This window comes from Bos javanicus, chromosome 21 (genome assembly GCF_032452875.1).
Source record: "Bos javanicus breed banteng chromosome 21, ARS-OSU_banteng_1.0, whole genome shotgun sequence".
Taxonomy (NCBI): Eukaryota; Metazoa; Chordata; class Mammalia; order Artiodactyla; family Bovidae; genus Bos; species Bos javanicus.
The window spans coordinates 27,401,137-27,428,452 of NC_083888.1; the positions used below are offsets into that span (position 1 = coordinate 27,401,137).

The following is a 27,316-nucleotide window of genomic DNA, read 5'->3' on the forward strand; positions in this document are numbered from 1 at the left end:
GGAGAGGAGATGGACCCTACATTTCTTTCTAGGGTCCCAGCAGGTCCCAGGGACCTGGCTTGTTTACACATTGGGGGCCTGCTGACCACAGCCATGGTGCCTGATCAAGGGGACGTGTGACTCCAGGTGGGTGGTCTGGGGACTGTGTGAGTCTCACCCCATCTGCATGGGACAGGATCATGAGAGACCACACACACACACATATACACAACTAAGAAAAAGGGATGAATACATGAGAACTTCACTTGTGTTTAGTAATTAATGCTTTACAGTATTCATTTTATACAGGCCTGTGCCTGTTTGCTTCTTTATCCCTGTGAGGTTCACCTTCCCTGGGGCTCCTAAAGACTCCTCAGGTGGCTGCTGCTGCTACTAAGTCGCTTCAGTCGTGTCAGACTCTGTGCGACCCCATAGACGGCAGCCCACCAGGCCCCCCCATCCCTGGGATTCTCCAGGCAAGAACACTGGAGTGGGTTGCCATTTCCTTCTCCAATGCATGAAAGTGAAAAGTGAAAGTGAAGTCGCCCAGTCGTGTCCGACTCTTAGCGACCCCACGGACTGCAGCCCACCAGGCTCCTCCGTCCATGGGATTTTCCAGGCAAGAGTACTGGAGTGGGGTGCCATTGCCTTTTCCGCCTCAGGTGGCTACCTGGTAATTATTCCAATTTTCCAGGACAAGCATTGTGGCAAGGGAGGCAGGTTCACCTGGTGAATTGATTCCAGGGCACATGGATCAGACAAATGGCCAATGGGCAGCAGGTGAGGTTGCTGCTGTGATCTCCTTCCAGTCGACTGTCCCTCCTCAGCAGAGACCAGACCTGGCCTTCGTCTCCCAGCCCTCTGGCTTGTTTTCTCAACACCTCAGTGGAACAAGAAAGGACTGAGCCTGCCAGAACTAAGGTAGTGTGTTCAACATTATCATGACAGCTGTAAAAACTGTTACTATCACACAGAACCAAAGGGAGGAGATGACTTCTATGGGACAGTAAGTGGGGAGGAGACTGACCCTACACTTCTATCATCCCAGGGGGTTACAGGAAGCACCCATTTCCACCTTGGGGGCCTAACCAGCAGAGACATGATGTCCTAACCAAGGGTCATGGGACCCCAGGTGCAGAGTCTGGGGATTGTGTGGGTCTCACCCCATCCGCCTGAGTCAGGATCCTGTGTACACAGAGACAGTGTATCTATTCTTTGCCTGCCGTGTGTCTTGTCCCCTTGGAGATTCCCAACATCTGAATTGAGGGTGTTGCCCTGTTTAAACTGTGGTCCTTTTTGTTCTCTTCACCTTGTCACATTCACATGAGGTCAGGCACCTTTGTGTGGGTTGCTGCTCTGTGTTCTGCTGAGTGAAAACCTTTGGTGGTGTCATATTAATATCATAGCATATCACATGTCTAATTCATAGGGTCATGGCTGTCTGGTTTCCCTTAGACCAAGCTCAGGTAACTTGATTTGTAATTGAATTGTTATTTTATATTGGAGTAGAGTTGATTTCCGATGTTTTGTTTTAGGTGTACCTGAACTTGATTCAGTTATACATAGACATCTATTCTTTTTCTGTTTTGTTGTTGTTTTTTTTCCCTCATACAGGGTATTACAGTTTGTTCAGGAGAGTTCCCTGTTGTATTCAGTAGGTCCTTTTTCATTATCAACTTGATATATATTAGTGTGTATATTTTCATCCCAAACTCTTAATTTATCCCTGCCTTCTAACTTTCTCACGATAATCAGAATTTGGTTTTCTCAGGCTGTTTCTGTTTTGTATATTAGTTCAGCGGTATGAATTTATAGATTCCACCTGTACATGGTACCTTAGGATATTTGTCTTTTTCTCTCTGACTTACCCCACTTGGTATGAAAATTTCTCAGTCCATCCATGGGGCTGCCAATATCATCATTTCATTCTCTTTAATGACTGAGTAGTATTCCAGTATGTAGATATACCACATAGTCTTCATTTTTCTGTCAATGGACATTTTGGTGGATTCTATGTCTTGGCTGTTGTAAATAGTGCTAGCCTGAAAATTGGGGTGCACATGTCATTTTGAATGATGAATTTCTCCAGATCTAAACCTGGGAGTGGGATTGCAGGATCATATGATACCTGTATGTTTAGTGTTCAAAGAAATTCCATACTGTTTTCAATAGTGGCTTCACCAGTTACATTCCCACCAAGACTGTGGGAGGATTCCCTTTTCTGTACATTCTCTGCAGTATTTATTCTTTGCAGAGCTTTTCGATGATGGCCATTGTGACCAGTGTGAAGTGATACCTCATTGTAATTTTGATTCATATTGATTTAATAATTACTGATGTGGAGTATCTTCCCATGTGCTTTTGTTATTTTACACTTTGTGAGTACAATTTATCACTTGAATCTGCTTTCTTGAAAGTTGGCCCAGTTAGGAATTCTTTTCCGATGATTTACCCTGTGACATTTCTTGAGGGCAGGTATCATTTACAGCCCTGTCAGACTTTGGGCTATTGAGCACGTTTTTTGTGGTATTATTTTATATATTTATTTTTAAATATAAATTTATTTATTTTAATTGGAGGTTAATTACTTTACAATGTTGTATTTGTTTTGCCATACATCAACATGAATCCGCCACGGGTGTACACATGTTCCCCATCCTGAACCCTCCTCCATCCCTGTACCATCCGTCTGGGTCATCCCAGTGCACCAGCCCCAAGCATTCAGTATCATGCATCGAAGGCTGGACTGGCGATTTGTTTCATATATGATATTATACATGTTTCAATGCCATTCTCCCAAATCATCCCACCCTCTCCCTCTCCCACAGACTCCAAAAGACTGTTCTATGCATCTGTGTCTCTTTTGCTGTCTCGCTTACAGGGTTATCGTTACCATCTTTCTAAATTCCATATATATGCATTAGTATACTGTATTGGTGTTTTTCTTTCTGGCTTACTTCACTCTGTATAATAGGCTCCAGTTTCATCCACCTCATTAGAACTGATTCAAGTGTATTCTTTTTAATGGCTGAGTAATACTCCATTGTGTATATGTATCACAGCTTTCTTATCCATTCATCTGCTGATGGACATCTAGGTTGCTTCCATGTCCTGGCTATTATGGTATTATTTTAATCTGAACCAGCTAATTGTCCTCTGCCCCCTTCAACTTTCTTCTTTGGTAACCATAAGTTTCTTTTTTAAGTCTCTGAGGCTAATTCTCTTGTAAAAAGTTCATTTGTATCCATTTTTAGATTCCACCAGAAATGATATCCTATGATACCTGTCTTTCCCTGTCTCACTTCACTTAGTATGATCATCTCTAGTTTCTTCCCTGTAGCTGGAAATGGTATTATCTCATCCCTATTTATTTCTGAGTAATATTGCATTGTGTATGTGTGTGTGTGTGTGTATGTGTGTTTGTGTGTATATATATCACATCTTCTGTATCCATTCATCTGTTCTTGTACATTTAAGTTGCTTCCCTGTCTTTGCTATTGTACCTAGTGCTGCTATGATTGTTGGGATGCAGCTATTTTTTTTACAATTTTGGTCTTCTCTGGATCTGTGCCTAGGTATGGGATTGCTGGGTCACTGGGTACTTCTGTGTTTAGTTTTTTAAAGAACCTCCATAATGTTCTCCCTAGTGAATGTACCCATTTACATTCCCATCCATGGTGGGAGGGTTTTTTTCTCTCCACACTTTCTGCAGAATTTATTGTTGTAGATTTTTTGAGATGCTCATTCTGATTGATGTGATATCTCACTGGACATCTTCCCTTCCTCTAAGAACGAGTGATTTTAGAATCTTTTCCTCTACTTTATGGCCATCTCTATGCCTTCTGTGGAGTAAAGTGCATTTAGATCTTTGGCCAATTTTTTATGGGATTGCTTTTTGATACTGAGTTTTACAAGTTGTTTTTATGTGTGGAGATAAATTCCCTGTGGCTTTGTTTGCATGAATTTTTTCCATTCTTGGTTGTCTTTTTTTTCCCACTGATGGTGTCCTTTGTTTTGCAAATGCTTTTAATGTCTATTAGGTCCCATTTGTTTGTTTTTGTTTTTTATGTCCTGATTCTTAGAGGTGGATCAAAAAAGATCTCACTGCATTTTATGTCAAAGTGTGTTCTGCTTTTTTTCCTCAAGAGTTCCATTGTATCTGTTCTTTTATTTAGACATTTAATCTATTTGCAGTTTATTTTTGTGTATGGTGTTAGTGAGTAGTCTAATTTCATTCTCATAGTCATCGCTAAGGAATCTGTCTGGTGTCCTCCCCGGTAGCTGCTCCCAGTTTCCATCCCCAACATCATTGTAGGAGGGTTCCCTTTGCTCTATACCCTCTCCGGTATTTATTGTTTGTAGAGTTTCTGCCTATGGCCATTGTGACTGGTGTAAGGTGATACCTTGTTGAAGTTTTGATTTGCATTTCTCTCATATTTAGTGATGTTGACATCTTTGCATATGAATTTTTTTTAAAAACAGTGTGAGTTAAACTTACTTATTCAAATTGGCTTCTTGAGTGACTTCCCTGTTTTAATATTTTTCCGATGACCTCCCCTAGGAGATTTCTTAAGGGCAGGTGTTTTTTTCCTTAAGCCCCTCAGGCCTTGTGAATGTTAAGTGGCCAGGAGCATTGATTTCCAAGTTGTTGTTATGGGAAAAATGGCCACAAGGTGGCAGCATGTCTTTATGCCCAACTCTGGTTGCTGAGGGAACCAGCTGTTGCTGCTGCTAAGTCGCTTCAGTCGTGTCAGACTCTGTGCGACCTCATACACGGCAGCCCACCAGACTCAGCCGTCCCTGGGATTCTCCGGGCAAGAACACTGGAGTGGGTTGCCATTTCCTTCTCCAATGCATGAAAGTGAAAAGTGAAAGTGAAGTCGCACAGTTGTATCCGACTCTTCGCGACCCCGTGGACTGCAGCATACCAGGCTCCTCTGTCCATGGGATTTTCCAGGCAAGAGTAATGGAGTGAGTTGCCATCGCCTTCTCCCGAAGGAACCAGAGCCTTGGGTAAAGTCTTGTTCCTGGATTGTCAGAGTGGAAAGTCCCAGAAGAAGCACTTAATGCTTGTGTCCCATTCCTTCTTCCTTCCTTACCCCTGTCCCCTGGACAAATCCCAATTCCTGCAACACCACTCTGGGAAGGGTGCTTTCATCCATAGGTGGGGTGACCCTAAGGAAGGAGGCTGAAGGTGGGAACCCCAACACCAGGAGACATGGAGCCCATGGGGCTTTTCAAAGCTCTTCCAGCCCAGAGGCTCCACATCCTTTGGGTGCAGTAGGCGTAGTTTTAGTGCAGGAGAACCCACCTGGATCTGGAGGTTGTGGGTTGCAGCAGAGGGGAACAGGCTCACCAGGGCCATGTGGCAGGGCTCATTGGCTGGCACACACTCCCCAGCTCCATCAGCCCCATGACAGTCCATCCTTGGGAATCAAGCCTGCCCAGGCTTCAGGGATGTGACAGCAGCCCAGGTCACCAAGGCCTGAGGGGAATAGAGTTGACATTCACTCTTTGTAATTTGTATTTTGTATTGGTGTATAGGTGACTTACGGTGTTGTAGGGTATGTTTACTTGTTTTTATTTTAGGTGGACAGCAACATGATTCACTTATGCATAGATGTGTACGTGTGCTTTTTTGGTTTCTTTTCCCATTTAGTTTATTACGCAGTATTGATTAGGGGTCCTCTTTGTTTATTTATAAAGAGTAGTGTGTGTATGTTCATCAACACCTGCTCATTTCTTATTGCCCACCACCTTTCCCTTTTGGTACCATAAGGTGCTTTGCTATGCGTGGGGCTATTTCTGTTTGGTAAAGAAGTTCATTTGTATCCATTGTTAGAATTCACCACTAAGTGATATCATATGATACTTGTCTTTGTCTCACTTCACTTACTATGATCATCTCCACTTCCTTATTGCTGGATGTGGTATGATGTCATCCTTTTATGGCTGAGTAATAATTCACTGTGTGCGTGTACCCCATCTTGTTTACCCATTCATCTGTCCTTATCCACTAAGGTTGCTTCCATGTCTTGGCTGTTGTACATAGTGCTGCCATGAACGTTGGGGAGCACCTGTCTTTAAAATTATGGTTTTCTCTGGATCTATGCCCGGTAATGGAATTGCTGGTCCTATGGTGCTTCTCTGTTTAGTTTTTAATGAACCTTTGTCCTGTTCTCCTTTGTGATTTACTGACTTTCATTCCCACCAACAGGGAGGAGGGTTATTTTTTCTCCATACCCTCTCCAGAATTTATTGTTGTAGATTTTTTGATGCTGACCATTCTGACCCTGTGTGAGGCGATACCACATTGTACAACTGATCCACAGTTCTCTAATACTTACAGATGCTGAGCATCTTTTCATGTCCTTCACGGCCACCTTTATGTCTTCTTTGGAGAAAAGTCCATTTAAATCTTGTGCCCCTGTTTGATTGGTTTGTTTCTTTGTTATTGAGGTGCATAAGCTATTTGTGCGTCTTAGAGATAAATTCCTGAGGGTGTCTTCTTTTGCAAATATTACTTTCATTATGAGGGTGTCTTTTTGTTGTGTTTATGGTTTTCTCTGCTGTTACAATGCTTTTAAGGGTAATTAGGTCCCATTTATTTATTTTTATTTTATTTTTCATGATTCTAAGAGATGAGTCAGAAAAGGGCTTGCTGCATTTTATGTCAAAGTGTGTTCTGCTCTTTTCCTCAGGAGTTTCATTGTATCCATACTTTTATGGATTTCTGCCCTTATGGCAGAAAGCGAAGAAGAACTAAAGAGCCTCTTGATGAAAGTGAAAGAGGAGAGTGAAAAAGTTGGCTTAAAGCTCAACATTCAGAAAACTAAGATCATGGCATCTGGTCCCATCACTCCATGGCAAATAGATGGGGAAACAGTGGAAACAGTGACAGACTTTATTTTTGGGGGCTCCAAAATCACTGCAGATGGTGACTGCAGCCATGAAATTAAAAGACACGTACTCCTTGGAAAAAAAGTTATGACCAACCTAGACAGCATATTAAAAAGCAGAGACATTACTTTGCCAACAAAGGTCCATCTAGTCAAAGCTATGGTTTTTCCAGTAGTCATGTATGGATGTGAGAGTTGGACTATAAAGAAAGCTGAGTGCTGAAGAATTGATGCTTTTGAACTGTGGTGTTGGAGAAGACTCTTGAGAGTCCCTTGGACTGCAAGGAGATCCAACCAGTCCATCCTAAAGGAAATCAGTCCTGAATATTCATTGGAAGGACTGATGTTGAAGCTGAAACTCCAGTACTTTGGCCACCTGATGCAAAGAACTGACTCATTTGAAAAGACCCTCATGCTGGAAAAGATTGAAGGTGGGAGGAGAAGGGGACAACAGAAGATGAAATGATTGCATGTCATCACCAACTCAATGGACATGAGTTTGAGTAAACTCCGGGAGTTGGTGATGGACAGGGAGGCCTGGCATGCTTCAGTCCATGGGGTTGCAAAGAGCTGGATACAACTGAGCAACTGAACTGAACTGACTGATCCTTTTATTTAGGTCTTTAATCTATTTGGAGTTTATTTTTGTGTATGCATCAGGGAGTATTTCAATTGCATTCTCATTCTCATTTCTTTAAAAACTGGCACACTATTCTCCATAGTGGCTGTTACTAATTTACCTTTTCACTAATGTAGGAGGGTTCCCTTTTTCCCACACTCCTTCTAGCACTTACTGTTTGTTGACTTTTGGACAATGGTGATTGTAAATCATGTGAGGAAATACATCATTGGAGTTTTATTTCCATTTCTCTAATGTTTAGCAATGGTGACATCTTTTAATGTGATTTTTTTTTAAGGGGTATGAGTTAAACTTACCACCTGAAATTGGCCACCAATTTGACAGGTGAAATTGAACACCTGTCTTGTTTTGAATTCTTTTCCAGTGACCACTCCTAAGACATTGCTCCAGTGTATGTGTGGGGTTTTTTGTATAGGTAATTACAGTGTTGCATAAGTTTTCTTGTGTTATACAGTAGATCCTGGTGACTTTATGAGTAGTAGTATATATAGTCTGAAGCAGCTCGTTTCTCCCTCACCCATAGTTTTCTATGTCAGTGAGCAGATGTTACTTTTCTAAGTCTGTGAGGCTGTGTCTATTTAAGAAAAAAGTTCATTTTCAACCATTGTTAGATTACACCTAGAAGTGATATCATATGATGCTTGTCTGTCTCTGTCTCCCTTACTTTACTTCGAATGATCATCTCAACTTTCTTTTCTGTGACTGGTCTTGGCATTATTTCCTACTTTCTTATGGTTGAGAAATATTGCATTGTGTATTTGTACCTGATCGTGTATTCATTCATCTGAAATTTATACAATTAGCTTGCTTCCCAGACTTGGCTATTGCACCTTGTGAGCCAAGATTGCAGGGGTGTCTTTTACATTTTTAATTTTCTCTGGATTTATGCCCAGGCATAGGATTGTTGGGTCCTAAGATACTTCTGTGTGTTATTTTTCAAATGACCCTCCATACTGTTCTCCCTACTGGATGAACCTATGTACATCGTGATCAACAGTGCTGGAGGATTTCCTTGTCTCTACACCCTCTCCAGCATTTATTCTTTTCTAAATAATTTTAATCATTTGTCTTTGGTTGCACTGGGCCTTGATTGCAGAAATCTAGCTTTCTCTATCTGCAGTGAGTAGGGGCTACTCTCTAGTTTCACTGTCCAGGCTTCTCATTGTGGTGGCTTTTGGTTGCAGAACGCAGGCTCTAGAGCACCAGGCTTCAGTAGTTGCGGTAGTTGTAGTTTAAGGGCTCTAGAGCACAGGCTCAGTAGTTGTGGCACATGGGCTTTGTGGCCCTACTTACGTGGAATCTTCTGAGACCATGGTTCCAACCCGTGTCTCCTGCATTTGCAGGCGCATTCTTAACGCTGCACCACCAGGAAAGTCCTAGCATTTATTCTTTAAAATGTTTTGAGACGACCATTCTGACCAATGTGAGTGCTTAGCTCATTGGACTTTGATTTGTGTTTTTCTAATAATTAGTGATGCTGATCACATTTTCATGTGCCTAAGTGAATCTGTAGACCTTCCTCAGAGAAATAACCATTTCAGTCTTTGGCCCATTTTGTTCTTGGTTGTATGTATTGTTGATATTAAGTTGTGCAAGCTGTTTGTATGTTTTGGAGATGAATTCCTTGTGGGTATCTTGGCAAATATTTTTTCCTATTCTGATGATTGTCCTTGTCTTTCCTTGAGGGTTTGCTTTAGGCATGCAAATGCTTTTAAGGTTAATTCAGTCCCACTTTGTGATTTATGGTTTCTCATTATTCTAAGAGGTGATTCTATAAAGAACTTGCTGTATTTTATGTCAAGTTGTGTCCTGTTTATATTTTCTCAAGAATTTCATAGTATCCATCATTACATTTAGATATTTATACTCTCTGGGGTTTATTTTGTGTTTGGTATTAGGATGCTTTCTAATTTCATTCTCATTTTCATGGTTGAAGGAATCCTCACGGTGTCCTCCAGAGTGGCTGTTACCCATTTACATCCCAAGCATCGGTGGAGGAGGGTTCCCTTGTCTGCACACCCTCTGTAGTATTTATTGTTTGTTGAATGTTTGGCAATGGCCATTCCTACCAGTGTGATGTGATACCTCATTGTATTTTAGAATTGCATTTCTCTACTGTTGAGCAATGCTGACATCTTTTCATGTGGTTTTTTTAAATGTGTGACTTAAACTTACATCTTGAAATTGGCTTCTTTAATGCCTGCCTTGTTTTGGATTCTTTTTCGATGACCACTCTTAGGACATTTCTGGAAGGCAGGTGTTTTTTACTTACAGCCCCTGGACCCTTGCGAATGTTAAATTCGCAGCAGCACAGCTCTTTATAGTGTTATTACAGACAATGCTCACGAGGCGGCAGCACTACTTCATGCCACTTTTTTTTTTTTTCCCCTGTAAATTCTTTGTTATTTTCTGTTGGAATAGAGTGAATTTCTGATGTGTTTATTTCAGGTGTACAGGAACTTGATTCAGTTACACACAGACGTTTATCTATTCCTTTTGGGTTCTTTTTTGCATATAGGTGATTACGGTGTGTTCAATAAACTTTCCTAAACTATCCAGTAGGTACTTTTATCATCTATTTGATACATAGTAATATGTATATGTTAATTCCAATCTCTTAATTTCTCCTGCCTGTATCTGGAGGTTGGGGGCTCTCCAGAGGGCAACAGGCACTCCAGGTCCGTTTTGGAGACACACTGCCTGCTGCATGCTCCCAGCTACCTCAGCCCCAGGACACTCCAGAAAGAAAGAAAGTGAAGTCGCTCAGTTGTGTCCAACTCTTTGTGACTCCATGGACTGTAGGCTACCAGGCTCCTCCATCCATGGAATTTTCCATGCAAGAGTACTGGAGTGGGTTGTCATTTCCTTCTCCAAGGGATCTTCCCAACCAAGGGATCAAACCCAGGTGTCCTGCATTGTAGGCAGATACTTTACCATCTGAGCCACCACTTGGGAACCAGACCAGTCAGGCTCCAGGGATGTTACACCAGTAGGTCCTGAGGGGAATAGAATCAGACTTTCCTTTAGGTTTTTCTGTTTTCATCCCATCTTTTGAACTGGAGTGCACAGTGAATTACAACCTTGTGGGTGTTTTGATTTTTCCTTTTCTTTCTACTGCAAATTGTTTTGCATCTACGTAGGTGTATATGTGATTTGTTGGGGTTTTTTCCTTTATAGATTATTGCAGAGTGTGGAGTACGTTTCCTTGTGTTACACAGTGGGTCCTGGTCACTTGTTTTATCAACAGTTGTTGCTCAGTCGCTCAGTTGTGTCCGACTCTCTGCGACCCCATGGACCGCAGCATGCAGGCTTGCCTGTCCTTCAGTGTTTCCCGGAGTTTGCTCACACTCATGTCCGTTGAGTCAGTGATGTCATCCAACTATCTCATCTTCTACTGTCCCCTTCTCCTCCTGCCTTCAATCTTTCCCAGCATTGGGGTCTTCCCATCAGGTGACCAAAATGTTGCAGGAAGGGGGACCCCTTCCAGGGCCTGAAAATGGGCTCTTGTCTAACACTCGGAAATGAATTTTCTGAGGAGACACATGACAAAGCAAGAGATTTTACTGGGAAGGGGCACCCGGCGGAGAGCTGTAGGATAAGGGAACCCAGGAGAACTGCTCTGCCACGTGGCTTACAGTCTCGGTTTTTATGGTGATGGGATTAGTTTCCAGGTTGTCTTTAGCCAATTATTCTGACTCAGAGTCCTTCCTCATGGTGCACACCTTGTTCAGCCAAGATGGATGCCAGTGAGAAGGATTCTGGGAGGTGGTTGAACATGTGATGTCACTTTTTGATCTTTCCTGAGCTCTCCCTGTTGGTGGTGGCTTATTAGTTCCATGTTTTTTACCAGGACCTCCTGTCGTAAAACAACTCATGCGAATAGTTACTATGGTGCCTGGCCAGGGTAGGTGGTTTCAGTCAGTGTGCTTCCCCTAACAAAAGTATTGGAGCTTCATATTGAGTGAAGCACTTTCACATTATTTTTTAGGATTTGAAATAGCTTATTTGGAATTCCGTCACCTCCACTAGCTTTGTTCGTATTGATGCTTCCTAAGGCACACTTGACTTTGCACTCCACGATGTCTGGCTCTAGGTGAGTGATCACACCATCGTGGCTATCTGGGTCATAAAGACCATCTTTGTATAGTTCTTCTGTGTATTCTTGCCACTTCTTCTTAATATCTTCTGCCTCTGTTAGGTCCATACCATTCCTGTCCTTTATTGTGCCCATCTTTGCATGAAATGTTCCCTTGGTATCTCTGACTTTCTTGCAGAGGTCTCATCTTTCCTATTGTTTTCCTCTATTTCTTAAACATTATTTACTTAAGAAGGCTTAGTCCTTGTGGATTATTTATTACAGTGACAGATTTCTATGTATACATTAGAGATAAGTATTTCTGTGTACTTCTGAAAGAAAGGAAGGGAAGCAAGAGATAATCCTTGTGGATTACCTAATACAGATACAGATTTCTGTGAGTATGTTAGAAGTACAGATTTCAGAGCATATCTGGAAGGGAGGAAGGAGATAATGATCTTGGATTATCTATTACAGATAGAGATTTCTCTGTACATGTTAGAGATACAAATTTCTGTGTATATTTGAAGGAAGGAAGGAAAGAAAGATAATCCTTATGAATTATCTATTACAGATCCAGATTTCTGTGTCTATGATAGCTCTGATGTCATAATTCATCCTTGCTCTTTCACTTTTTCTTGGAGACTTCTGTTTGTGTTTGAATTCTCAGAGTCACTTTTTGTGTTGTAAATTTGTTCCTTTGTATCTTTTTTTTTTTTTTGTCCATAAGGGAGAGCATATGCTATTTTCTTTCTCTGCCTGGCTGACTTCACTTAGTCTGTAATACTTCAAGGTCCATCCTTGTGACTTTTAGTGGCTTAGTTTCATAATTTCAATAGCCTTTTTTCATGGCTGAATGAGAGTCCATTGTATATATGTACCACATCTTCTTCAACCTTTAATGTATCAAAAGACATTTTGCTGGTTCTGTGTCTTAGCTCTTGTAACTAGTGCTGCAGTGAACGCTGGGTGCACGTGTTTTTTTTAATGATGGTTTTCTTGGATGTAGGCCTAGATGGGGGTATGTCAGATTCTAGGCTTAGTTTTTTTGAAGATCTTTTTCTAGCATGTGGAGGCTGTACTTTCCAGGGCTTTGGCAATCTCCATTCCCACTGACTATATCAGTAAGTTCCATCACTATCTGGCTCCCACATTTAATGTTTGCAGACTTGTGACGACAGCCATTCTGATAGGTTGGATTTGATTTCTTGTTGTCATTTTGATTCACATTTCTCCTATAATAATTAGGGATGCTGAGTATCTTGTCCTGTGGTCGTCTGGGTTGTTTTTTTCTTTCCTAAGAGGGTGTGAGGCAAATTGATTTTTGAAATTGGCTTCTTGAAAGTTGACTGTGCTTGGAATTTATTTCTGCAGTACCTGCCGCAGGACCTTTCCTGAGGGCAGCTGTCATTTACAGCCCCACAGGCCTTTTGAATTGGAGGTGCCAGTAAGCACTGGTGAGCAAGTTGTAGTTCCAGGAAATGTCCACAAGGTAGCAGCACTTCTCTGTGCCCAACTCTGGTTCCACCTGCAACCAGAGCCTAGGGAAAGATGGTTTCCTGGGCTGTGGATTAGAGTGAAATGTGAACAAACACCCAAGGACTTGTGTCTCACTACTTATTACCCCTAAAACTCCACCCCTGCCCTCCAGACTCCTACCCTGGGTCCCTGCTCCCTGTTGAGCTATCTAGGAGGCTGCACTCTCAAGGAGGAGGCTTGAACTGGGAATACCAGTACCACAATACCTGAAGGCTAGGTTACTTTTCCAAGGTTCGAGGCTAGAGGTACTCGCCATCCTTTGGGTGCATTTGGGACTCTGGTCCCAGCCAGAGCAAACTAGACAGTACAGGTTTAAGAGGGGACTCAATGAAAGACACCCTGCCTAGCTCTCTCAACCCAACTCCAGGCCAGTCATTGAACCCAAGCCTGCTCAGGCTCCAGGAATGGGACAGCACCCTAAGTCAGGGACGTCAGGGGGAGTATATCAGTCATTGAATTTTTTTTCTTTTTCTTTAATCTCATGCCAGTGCTATGTTGGAGTATAGTTGATATGCAGTTTGTTGCTTATCTCAGTATATTGCTGCCTGATTTAATATGACATATACATATAGCATATCTCTTTTTTTTTGATTCTTTTACCACAGAGTAATTGGCAAAGGTCTAGTAGAGTTTGCTGGGCTGAACATCAGGTCTTTGTGAAGTATCTATTAGAGATACAGATTTCTGTGTATATGTTAAAGATACAGATTTTGGTATATATGTTAGACATACAGATTTTTGTTAATATGTGTAGGAAGGAAGCAAGGAAGAAGATAATCCTTGCAGATTATCGATTACAGATGTAGATTTCTGTGTGTATGTTCAGTTGCTCAGTCGTGTCCGACTCTTTGCAACCCCATGAATCGCAGCACGCCAGGCCTCCCTGTCCATCACCAACTCCTGGAGTTTACCCAAACTCATGTCCATCGAGTTAGTGATGCCATCCAGCGATTTCCTCTCTGTCGTCCCCTTCTCCTCCTGCCCCCAATCCCTCCCAGCATCAGGGTCTTTTCCAATGAGTCAGCTCTTCACATGAGGTGGCCAAAGTATTGGAGTTGTGTATATGTTAGTGATATACATTTCTGTGTATTTTTCAGAGATTCCGATATTTCTGTATTTGTGGGAGGAAAGTTAAAAAAAAGGTGAAAGTATTAGTCACTCAGTCATGTTTGACTCTCTGCCTGTCCATGGAATTCTCCAGGCAAGAATACTGGAGTGGGTAGACATTTCCTTCTCTGGGTATCTTCCTGACCCTGGGATTGAACCCAGGTCCCGTGCATTGCAGGCATATTCTTCACTGTTTGAGCCACTGGGAAACCCATTTGTGGGAGGAAGGGGCAAAGAAAGAAGAAAGGAGGGAATCCTTTTGGATTATCTATTTTAGATACTGATTTCTGTGTATATGTTAGTCCCGTCCTCCTAATTCATCCTTGGTCTTTGAACTTTTTTGGAATCCTCTGTGTTTGAATTCTGAGAGTCTCTTTTTGTGTTCTTCTATTTTTTCTTTTAATTTTGCCTGGAATTCACAGCATATGCTATTTTCTTACTCTGTCTGCCTGACTTTATTTAGTGTATGATCCTCCAAGGTCCATCCTTGTGGTGACCAATGGAATAATTTCATAATTTCAGTGGTGGTTTTTCAAGGCTGAGTAATGATCCATTGTATATGTGTACCACACCTTCTTTAAGCTTTAATGTGTCAGTAGACATTTTCCTGGGTCTGTGTTTTGGCTACCATAAGTAGTGCTGCAGTGAACATTGGGGTGTATGTGTGTTTTGGAATGATGGTTTTTCTTGGGATCCAGGCCCACATGTGGGAATGTCAGATCCTAGGCTTAGCTGTCTAGAAAGGTTTTTCTCTGTCATGGGGAGGCTGTCCTTTCTAGCAGATATTGTTGATGTCCATTCCCATGTACTGTGTAGGGGGTTCTCTCTCCTCCTGACTCACTCCAGCATTACTTTTTGTGATGTAAGAATTGCCATTCTGAGTGGTGGGATTTGATTTGTCATTGTTATTTTGGTCTGCATCCTCCTGTTATGATTAGGAATCTTGAGCATCTTATCCTGTTGCATGGTGGGAGTTTTTTGTTTGTTTCCCTTTCTTCTTTAAAGATGTCAGGAAAATTTACCTTTTGCAGTTGACTTCTTGAAAACTGTTTATGTTTGGAATTTACTTCTGCAGTACCAGCCCCAGATCCTTTCCTGAGGGCAGCTTTCATTAACAGCTCCAGAGACCTTGTGAACTGGAGGTATGAGTAAGCACTGCTGGTTAACTTGTAGCTTCATGCTCAACTTTGGTTTCTTGAGAAACCAGAGCCTTAGTGAATGCCTGCTTCCTGGGCTGTGAATTAGAGTGGAATGTGCCTGAGTAAACACCCAAGGGCTTGTGTCCCACTTCTTCTTCCCCCTAAAACTTCACTCTTCACATCTCAACTCATCCCTGCCTTGCCCACAGAACCCTGCTGAGGTGCCTAGGAGGCTGCACTCTCAGGAAAGAGGATTGATTTGGGGACTATGTTACTTTTCAAAGCTCAAGGCCAGGGGGTCGGGCAACCATCCGTTGGTTGAGCTAGGATGTCTGGTCACAGCCAGAGCAAACCAGACAGTATGGGTTAAAGAGGGGGCTCAATTAAGGATACCTGCCCAGCTGTTCAGTCCCACTCCAGGCCAGTCATAGCAGCCAAGGCTGCTCAGACTTGGGATAGCAGCCCAAGTCAGGGAGGTGGGAGGAAATTAACTAGGCTTTGATTTTCTTTAATGGCAATGCTATACAGGAATATGGCTGATCTGCCATTTGGTGCTTGTCGTCAGTATTACAGTATACAGGCACCTGGTTCAAAATGACATATATTAACATCCTCTAGGAAGATCCATGGAGAAGGCAATGGCACCCCATTCCAGTACTCTTGCCTGGAAAATCCCACGGGCGGAGGAGCCTGGTAGGCTGCAGTCCATGGGATCGCTAAGAGTCGGGCACGACTGAGCGACTTCACTTTCACTTTTCACTTTCATGCATTGGAGAAGGAAATGGCAACCCACTCCAGTGTTCTTACCTGGAAAATCCCAGGGACGGGGGAGCCTGGTGGGCTGCGGTCTATGGGGTCGCACAGAGTCGGACACGACTGAAGCGACTTAGCAGCAACAGCAGCAGCAGCAGGAAGATCCGCTGGAGAAGGCAATGGCAACTCACTCCAGTATTCTTGCTTGGAGAATCCCACGGACAGAGGAGCCTGGTGGGCTACAGTCCATGGGGTTGCAAAGAGTCAGACATGACTGAAGTGACTAAGCATGTATTAACATACTGTTCTTTTTGGGGGTTGTTTTGCCCTAGAGGTTATTGCAGAATTTCAAATAAAGTTCCCTGTGCTGAACCATAAAGAATGCCATAAAAAAGGCTGAATGCCAAAGAGTTGATGCTTTTGAACTGTGGTGCTGGAGAAGACTCTTGAGTGTCCCTTGGGCTGCAAGAAGATCAAACCAGTCCATCCTAAAGGAAATCAGTCCTGAATATTCATTGGAAGGACTGATGCTGAAGCTGAAACTCCAGTACATTGGCCACCTGATGCGAAGAACTGACTCATTTGAAAAGACCCTGATGCTGGGAAAGATTGAAGGCAGGAGGAGAAGGGGAAGACAGAGAATGAGATGGTTGGATGGCATCACTGACTCAGTGGACATGAGTTTGAACAAGCTCCGGGAGTTGGTGATGGACAGGGAGGTCTGGGGTGCTGCAGTCATGGGGTCGCAGAGTCAGACATGACTGAGCAACTGAATTGAACTCCCTGTGCTGAACATTGGGTGTCTGTGCACTATCTGTTAGATACACAGATTTCTGTGTAAATGTGGAAGAATGAAGAAAGGAGATAATCCTTGTGGACTATATATTACAGATACAGCTTTTTGGGTATATGTTAGTATTAAGTGTTAGTTGCTCAGTTATGTCTGATTCTTTGCAAACCCATGGATGGTAGCCCACCAGGTTTTTCTGCCCATGGAATTCTCCTAACAGGAATACTGGAGTGAGTTGCCATTCTCTTCTTGAGCTCCTAATTCATCCCCAGGTTTTCTTTTTTTTTTTTCCCCCTTTGAAATTCTTTGTGTTTCAATTCTCAGACTCTCTTTTTGTGTTGTAAATTACTTCCCCTTATTTCTTTTCAAAATTTTGCCTAGTTTCTTCCTCTGTTGCTGACTTCACTTAGTGTCAGTCAGTCAGTTCAGTTCAGTCGCTCAGTCGTGTCCAACTCTTTGCGACCCCATGAATCGCAGCACGCCAGGCCTCCCTGTCCATCACCAACTCCCGGAGTTTACCCAAACTCATGTCCATCGAGTTAGTGATGCCATCCAGCGATTTCCTCTCTGTTCTCCCCTTCTCCTCCTGCCCCCAATCCCTCCCAGCATCAGGGTCTTTTCCAATGAGTCAACTCTTTGCATGAGGTGGCCAAAGTATTGGAGTTTCAGTTTCAGCATCATTCCTTCCGATGAACACCCAGGACTGATCTCCTTTAGGATGGACTGGTTGGATCTCTCCTCCAAAGTCCATCCTTGTGGGGACTATTGGCAGAATTTCATAATTTAAGTGGCGGTTTTTCATGTCTGAGTAAAGCCCATTGTATATGTGTATATATGTGTATATATATGTACCACATTTCTTTAAGATTTAACCTGTTGAGGGACATTTTCTTGGATCTGTGTCTTGGTTATTGTAAATAACACTGCAGTGAACGTTGGGGTGCATGGGTCATTTTGAATGACTGTTTTTCGTAATATAGGCCCAGGTGTGGGTATTGAAATTCTGGGCTTAGCTCTATTGAAATTTTCTTTCTGGCCTGTGGAGGCTGTCATTTCTAGGGGCTGTTGTCACTGTCCATTCCCATGGAATATGAAGGAGGGTTCGATCATCTCCATGGTCTCTCTCATATTTATTGTTTGCCGATAGTCAGGATGGCCATTCTGTCAGATGGGAATTGAGTTCTTGTGTTGATTGGCATTCCTCCTGTAATAAGTAGGGATGCGGAGTATCATGTCCTTGGGCTGATTGGGTCCTTTTTTCTCCCTAAAGGGTGTGAGGAAATTTACCTGTTACAATTGGCTTCTTGAAAGTCGGTGGTGTTAGGAATTAATTTCTGCAATACCCACTGCATGACGTTTCCTGGGGGCAGCTGTAAGCACTGGTGGACAAGTGTAGTTCCAAGAAATGTCCACAAGGTGGCAGCACTTCTTCATGCCTAACTCTGGTTCCCCCTACACCCAGAGTCTTAGGGAATGGCGACTTCCTGGCTGTGAATTAGAGTGGAAGGTGCCTGAGAAAACACCCAAACGCTTGAGTCTCACTACTTCTTCCTCCTGAAGCTTTACCCCTCCCCTCCAGACTCATGCCTACCTGGAGCACCACTCCCTGCTGAGGTGCCCAGGAGGCTGCACCCTCAGGAAGGAGGCTTCAGTTGGGAACCCCAGCACCAGGGCCCTGGATACTTGGTAACTTTACCCTGGCCCTGGAGGCCAGAGGATCAACCCACCATCGTTGGGGTGCACTAGGGAGTCTGTTCCAGCCAGGGCAAACCAGACAGTACAGGTTTAAGAGGAGTCTCTATGAAGGGCACCCTGCTGGGCTGTCTTGACCCCACCCCAGTGCAGTCCTGGAACTCTAGTCTACTCAGAGTCCAGGGATGGGATAGCAGTGCAAGTCAGCAAGGTCAGAGGGGATATAATAGGCATTACTTTTCTTTCTTTTCTTTAATCTCATACCAATGCTGTGTTGTAGTCAATTTGCAGTTTTGTGATTCTCAGTGTACAGTCAGCTGATTCAGTTAAGACATATATATATATATACACACACACACACACACACAGCATATCTGTTCTTTTTATCAATTCTTTTGACATAGAAGCTATTGAACAAGGTTGAGTAGAATTCCTTGTGCTGAAAATCAGGTCCTTGTGGAATATCTATTAGAGATACAGATTTTTGTATATGTGAAAGGAGATAATCCTTCTGGATTACCTATAACAGATATACATTTCTGTGTATAAGGTAGTAGCAACCTCCTAATATGTATCTGGCACTTTCCTTTTTTTTCCTTTGGAATTGTTTGTGTTTGATCTTAGAGTCTCTTTTTAGGTTGTAAATTACTTCCTCTGTATCTCTTTTTTTTTTTTCAATTTTGTCCTCAAAGGACATCATCTGCTATTTTCTTCTTCTGTTGCTGACTTCACTTAGTGTATTTTCCTCTAAGGTCCATCCTTGTGGGAACCATTGGCATCATTTCATAATTTCAGTGGCGATAATTGAAATCTGAGTAATAGCTCCTTGTATATATGTACCACATTTCTTTAAGACTTTATCTGCCAGTGGACCTTTACTTGGGTCTGTCTTGGCAATTGGAAGTACAACTCCAGCGAAGTTTGGGGTGGTTGTGTCATTTGAATGATGGTGTTTTGTAATGTAGGCCAGGTGTGGGTATTAGAATCCTAGCTTTACCTCTCTCGACTGTTTTGTTCTGCCCTATGCAGGCTATCCCTTCAAGGGGTTGTTGCCAATGTATGTTCACAGGGAACTTGAAGGGGGATTCCATTATCTCCCGGCTCTCTCCTCCACGTACTGTTTGCAGACTGATAGGATGGCCATTCTGTCAAATGAGATTTGATTTCTTGTTATCGTTTTGATGGGCATCATTCCTGTAATAATTCAGGATGCCGAGCATTTTTTCCTGTGGTTGTTTGGGTTCTTTTTTTCTCTTTTCTTATTTCCTTAAAGGGTATGAGGAAAATTGACCTTTGACATTGGTTTCATGAAAGTCAGTTGTGTTTGAAATTTATCTCTAATACCTGCCACAGGACTTTCCTGAGGGCTGCTGCTGCTCCTAAGTCCCTTCAGTCCTGTCCAACTCTGTGCGACCCCATAGACAGCAGCTCACTAGGCTCCCCCATCCCTGGGATTCTCCAGGCAAGAACACTAAAGTAGGTTGCCATTTCCTTCTCCAATGCATGAAAGTGAAAAGTGAAAGTGAAGTCGCTCAGTCATGTCCGACTCTTCATGACCCCATGGACTGCAGCCTACCAGGCTCCTCTGCCCATGGGATTTTCCAGGCAAGAGTACTGGAGTGGGGTGCCATCACCTTCTCTGATCTTAAGGGCGATCAGCCCTAAATATTCACTGGAAGAACTGATGCTGAAGCTGAAGCTCCAGGATTTTGGTCATCTGATGCAAACAAATGACTCATTGGAAAAGCCCCTGATGCTGGGAAAGACTGAGGGTAAAAGGAGAAGAGGGCATCAGAGGATGAGATGGCTGGATGGCATCACCAGTGCAATGAACTTGCGCAAACTCTGGCAGATGGTGAGGGACAGGGAGGCCTGGTGTGCTGCAGTCCATGGGGTCGCAAAGAGTCAGACACGACTGGGCAACTGAACAACAACAACACTGCATATAAGTTAAATAAGCAGGGTAATAATAAACAGCGTTGACGTACTCCTTTCCCAGTTGGAACCGGTCCATTGTTCCATGTCTGGTTCTAACTGTTGCTTCTTGACTTGCATCCAGGTTTCTCAGGAGGCAGGTAAGGTGGTCTAGTATTCCCATCTCTTTAAGGATTTTCCACAGTTTGTTGGGAACCATGCAATGACAGACTTTAATTGTTTGAAAAATTTTAATTTATGAAGGTTTTTAATTTTATGATATAAAAATACATACCTCTATTTTCATATATGAGATATGTTCCTATATTGTCATACAAGAGATATATACCTATATTTTCATATAGGACATACATATCTGTATTGCTATATATGAAATATATGTGTCTTTTCATATATGAAAGATATATAGATATTACTCAGCAAATAGCAAAATAAAAGCGGGAGATTTTTTTAAAATAGGAGATTCCATTAGGAAACTAATTTTGATGAGAATTTTTAAAAATCACAATTTTTGCTTTACAAAGAATTTATCAGTCAAGTGTAGCCAATGAATCTAATTAGAGGATAAATATGTTTTTTTAAAACTTAAGTTCCTCTATCAGTGTCTCTGAAAACACATTTTATTTTCATTATTTTTGATACCTACATATTGATTTCAGTTTGCAATGCCCTATAAATGGAAATCACTTAGCAATCTGCTAGTTTCAAAGTAAAAGTTTTGTATGTATTAAGATGTAAGACAGTATACTTGAATTAGAAGGGTTATCTTCAGTCTCTAACAGCATTACTCAAAAGACACAGTGATTTTCATTATAATCACCAGACTGGTATTTGCAAATCTACTAAATCAGAAGCTCTGAAACTGCAATCTGACAATTTGGGTTCATAAATCCTCAAACTGATTCTGAAGCACCCCGAAGTTTAAAAACTACTGCTGTAGAAGTCCCAGTGAAACACATTTTACCAAGCCCAAGTTGTAAGAATTATTATCATTATAAGTTATAGTAAAATTCCACACTCCAAATATATATACTCATATTTTCATATATGAAATATATACCTAGTTTTCATATATGAAATATATACCTAGGTTTTCATATATGAGATACATACTGAATACTACTCAGCTATAAAAAAGATTAAAATAACGGGTTTTCAGCAATATAACCCTAGGCATTATCATAGTAAGTGATGTAAGTCAGAAAGACAAAAAGAAATACCGTGTGTTATCACTTCTATGTGAAATCTAAAACATGACACCAGTGAGGTTATCCATGAAACAGAAACAGACTCACAGATACAGAGAACTAGAGGTGCCGGGGGGAGAGGGAGGTGGGAGGGGCAAGACCGGTGTCGGGACAGAGACAGAAACTGCTAGGTATACAGTCAATAAGCTACAGGGATATATTCTACAGCACAAGGAAATATAGACTCTATTTGTAGTAACTTTAAATGGAGTATAATCCATAAAAATAGTGATTCACTCTGTTGTATACCCCAAACTAATATAGTGTTGTAAATAAACTGTGCTGCTGCTGCTGCTAAGTCGCTTCAGTCATGTCGACTCTGTGCGACCCCACAGACGGCAGCCCACCAGGCTCCCCGTCCCTGGGATTCTCCAGGCAAGAACGCTGGAGTGGGTTGCCATTTCCTTCTCCAGTGCATGAAAGTGAAAAGTGAAAGTGAAGTCGCTCAGTTGTGTCCGACTCTTAGCGACCCCATGGACTATAGCCTACCAGACTCCTCCATCCATGGGATTTTCCAGGCAAGAGTACTGGAGTGGGGTGCCATTGCCTTCTCCAAAATAAACTGTACTTCAATTAAAAAAAAAAAGTTGATGGTTCTCTACAAAAACAAACTAATCAAAATAAATAAATAAATAAATAAAAATGGGAAATTTTTAAAAATAGAAGATTCCATCAAGAAACTAATTTTGGTGAAAAACTCCCTTAGGCTCATGGTGTAATCCCCATGTCCTGGTGTAACTTTAAGACATATATCTTGCTATCAGAGGGCTGTTAATCTTACAGAATCCTAAAAACATCATTAACAACTCATCTAGTCATACAGAAAGAGGTGAAGCTGTATCAGCAGGGCAAACTGTTACACCTCAAATGGAATGGTCAATCTGAGGCCTGAGATGTAGGAAATGTCAGCTGACATGGTGGTCTCACCATGAGCCACCTGGTCAGTGACTGAATTTGCTCAAGGAACAGCTTTTATTGGGAAGTGGACCTTGGTCCCAACACAATGGGACCTTTATAGGGAGCAATGCACGTCTCTAAAACTGCTCAAAGATGCACATGTGTGTGTGTTAGTTGCTCAGTCGTGTCTGACTCTTTGTGACCACATGGACTGTAGCATGCCAGGCTTCCCTGTCCATCATCAACTCCCAGAGCTTGCTCAAACTCATGTCCATTGAGTCGGTGATGCCATCCAACCATCTCATACTCTGTTGACCCCTTCTCCTCCTGCCCTCAATCTTTCCCATCATCAGGGTCTTTTTTAAAGTCAGTTCTTTGCATCAGGTGGTCAAAGTTTTGGAGCTTCAGCTTCAGCATCAGTCCTTCCAATGAATATTCAGGACTGATTTCCTTTAGGATGGACTGGTTGGATCTCCTTGCAGTCCAAGGGACTCTCAAGAGTCTTCTCCAACACCACAGTTCAAAAGCATCAATTCTTCAGTGCTCAGCTTTATAGTCTCACATCCATACATGACTACTGGAAAAACCATAGCTTTAACTAGATAGACCTTTGTCAGCAGGGTAATGTCTCTGCTGTTTAGTATGCTGTCTAGGTTGGTCATAGCTTTTCTTCATAGCAAGCATCTTTTCATTTCATGACTGCAGTTACCATATGATCCAACAATCCCACTCCTAGCCATACATCCAGACAAAGCTATAATTTGAAAAGATACATGCAGTATTCTAAAAGAATTTGTGAATACCTTGCTGCGTATCTGACAAAAAACCTTTATTCTCACATCTGAGATATCAGATTTGTTTTCACATATTGCCTGCTATATGTAGACCCTTGGTTCATACTCCATATTTTTCACATACTGTCATAATTAAGTCCAATTTGAGTTTTAGCTTTATTTTTATGATAGGCTTTCCCTCCAGCAGCATAGGAGCATTCCCTTTTCGCCAGGCCCTGTTACCCTCGTATGACATTTCAAACCTCCAAAATGTTACCTGTTGATATGAATATCAATTTCATTCTAGCTCAGTTTGAACAGAGAAGCAAAAAATCAGGGGGCCTATGTTTTCTGTTTTCTTTATGGAGAAAAATGAAACTGTTAGAAGAAAAAGTTCCTGCAGCTCATGTGCTCTTTGAGTCACTAATTTTTGGCAGGAATTTTATTTTTAAGTGTGATTCTTCATTCATATAACAAATAACAGAATTAGATGAAAGTAGTTTGAAATGATGGCTTGCTTCTACCTAGAAAATATGAGCCAAAGGAAACAATAGAAACCGCAAAGATCAGGATGCACAAAGATCAAGATTTTAAGAATATTTTAGGTTTGCAAATAATATGCTTGCAATTTCAACAATATATTTTTATACTGATAATGTATTTTTCCAGAGTATTTCCAGTGTGGTCACCTCCTGCTGGAAGCCTGTGATGCTGGAATCAGGCTACTTCCTATTTGTCTTTACAGGACACTGGGCTGCACTCTGAGAAGTTCCTGGATCTCCCCTGGACCTGACCATCATGTGGCCAGAGAACTTGGTAACATTGTTGTTTTGCCTGTTGAAATGTTTAATGACATGGATTCTTTCAGTTTCCTGATGTGTGTGAAGTGTGGAGCCCAGTGATGATTTCTTCTTCAAGAAATCTACATTCTTGCTCCCCTAGGAGGGTGGGCCCCCTACCAACGGTGAGAGACCCTGCATGTGTGTGACCTGTGCCTCCTGGGAGACCAGCCCTAAACTAGTTTGAACCTGACCAAGTTCTGTCTATATGGTAGATTTAGACCTCTCCAAGTCTTGTCTACACTGATGTTTAGACGAGAGCGTGTGCTTTCTGCAGTGAGGACATTTAGGCCTGACCTTGTACTCTCTGCACTAGGTCATGGAGACCTGGGTAGAGACCTGGCCTGGCCTCTGTCCTGGAAAACTCTATGCCTGCATCTGAACGTCAATGCTCAGGGGTCTGGAGCTGAGATGGGCTTCTCTGGGTAACCGTGCTCTTCTCTGAGTGGGGTTCCATGGCCCTCCCAGGGGTCAGTGTTGTGGTAGGGTTCGTAGTCTTTCTCCCTGCCAGATTGACCTTCCCTGGGGCTCCTTGAGACTCCTCAGGTGGGCTGACTAGTAATTATTCCAATGTTCCAGCACATTTAGGTTTAATAGGGAGGCAGGTTCACCTGGCGAATTGATTCCAGGGCACAGGGATCAGGCAAAAAGTCAATGGGCAGCAGGTGAGGGTGCTGCTGTGACCTCCTTCCAGTCGACTCTCGCCTCCAAAGAGAACAGAGCTTCCCCTCGTCTTTCAGCCCAGCTCTCCTGTTTTCTCAGCACTTCAGCAGGACAAGAAAGACAGAGCCTGCCAGAACCAAGGTAGTGTGTTCACCTCTAGCATGAGCTTTCAAACCAGTAAAAAATCACGCAGAACCAAAGTGAAAATAGGAGGGGCCTGACTTCTCAGGGACAATTGTGGGGAGAGGAGATGGTCCCTACACTTCTTTCTAGGGTCCCAGAGGCCCCACGGACCAGGCTTGTTTACATTGGGGGCCCACCGACCACAGCCATGGTGTCCTGACTGCAGGGACATGTGACCCCAGGTGGATGGTTTGGGATTGTGTGAGTCTCACCCCATCTCCATGGGTCAGGATCATGTGTGTGGGGAGACCATACGTACAAAGCTAAGAAAAAGGGGAGACTACATGAGAGTTTCACTTGTGTTTAGGAATTAATGCTTTATGGTATTCACTTTATACAGGCCTGTGCCTGTTTTATTCTTTACCCCCGTGAGGTTCACCTTCCCTGGGGCTCCTGGAGACTCCTCCCGTGGCTACCTGGTAATTATTCCAATTCACCAGCACGAGCATGGCGGGAAGGGAGGCAGGTTCACCTGGTGAATTGATTGCAGGGCACACGGATCAGGTGAAAAGCCAATGGGCAGCAAGTGAAGTTGCTGCTGTGATCTCCTTCCAGTCGACCGTCCCTTCTCAGCAGAGACCAGACCTGCCCCTCGTCTCCCAGCCCTGCGCCTGGTGTGTGTTTTGTCAACACTTCAGTGGAACAAGAAAGGACCAAGCCTGCAAGAACCAAGGTAGTGTGTTCAACATTATCACGACGGCTCTAAAAACAGTTACTGTCACACAGAACGAAAGGGAGAAGAGGAGGACTTCTCTGGGAAAGTTGTGAGGAGAGAAGACTGACTATACACTTCTTTCTACCACCACAGAAGTTTACAGAAACTCACTCGTTTCACTTTAGGGGCCCAACCAGCAGTGACATGGGTCCTAACCAAAGGTCGTGCAACCCCAGGTACGGGGTCTGGGGATTGTGTGGGTCTCACCCCATCCACATGGGTCAGGATCCTGTACCTGGAAACACCATATATGTCCTTTACCTGCAGTGTGTTTTGTACCCTTGGAGATTCCCAACGTCTGAATTGAGGGTGTTGATCTGATTAACCTGTGGTCCTTTTTCTTCTCTTCACCTTGTCGCATTCACATGAGGTCAGGCACCTTTGAGTGGACTGCTGCTCTGTGTTTTGCTGAGTGAAAATCTTTGGTGTCAAATTAATATCATAGCATATCCCTTATCTAATCATAGGGGTCACCACCGCCTGGTGTCCCCTACACTGAGCTCAGATAATTTAATTTGTAATTTAACTGTTATTTTATATTGGAGCACAGTTGATTTCTGTTGTTTTGTTTGTTTAGGTGTATATGAACTTGATTCAGTTATACCTGCTGCTGCTGCTGCTGCCGCCGCCTCGCTTTAGTCGTGTCCGACTCTGTGCGACCCCATAAACGGCAGCCCACCAGGCTTCCCGTCCCTGGGATTCTCCAGGCAAGAACACTGGAGTGGGTTGCCATTTCCTTCTCCAATGCATGAAAGTGAAAAGTGAAAGTTAAGTCGTTCAGACGTGTCCGACTCTAGCGACCCCATGGACTGCAGCCTACCAGGCTCCTCTATCCATGGGATTTTCCAGGCAAGAGTACTGGAGTGGGGTGCCATTGCCTTCTCCGCAGTTATACCTAGATGTTTATCTATTCTTTTTCTGCTTTTTTACTCATATAGGTTATTACATTTTTTCCAGTACAGTTTCCTGTTCTATTCAGAAAACTTAATGTATTATCAACTTGATATATATTAGTGCATACATTTCCATCCCAAACTATTAATTTATCCCTCTCTTCTAACTTTCTTTTGATAATTGGAATTTGGTTTTCTCAGGCTGTGAGTCTGTCTGGTACATTAGTTCACTGGTATGAATGTATAGATTGCACCTGTACGTATCACATATTTGTCTCTGACTTACCTCACATAGAATTATAATTTCTTGGTTCATCCATGCTGCTGCCAATGTCATCATTTCATTTTGTTTTACGACTGAGTAGTATTCCAGTGTATAGGTGTACCTCATAGCCTTCACCTTTCTGTCACTGGACATTTTGGTGGATTCTATATCTTGGCTATTGTAAATAGTGTTGCCCTGAAAGTTGAGGTGCACGTGTCATTTTGAATGATGATTTTTTTCTGGACCTGAGTCCAGGAATGGGATTTCAGGATCATATGATACCTCTCTGTTTA

The 27,316-nt window shown here is 42.7% G+C and overlaps 1 long non-coding RNA gene across 1 annotated transcript; it reads left to right on the forward strand.

The window, feature by feature from the left end:
• The first annotated feature begins 394 nt into the window (after positions 1–394).
• Positions 395–26,735, forward strand: LOC133234279 (uncharacterized). Its single transcript, XR_009732094.1, has 3 exons — positions 395–900; positions 24,211–25,823; positions 26,443–26,735. It is a non-coding gene; the product is annotated as an uncharacterized LOC133234279 (long non-coding RNA).
• The last annotated feature ends 581 nt before the right edge of the window (positions 26,736–27,316 follow it).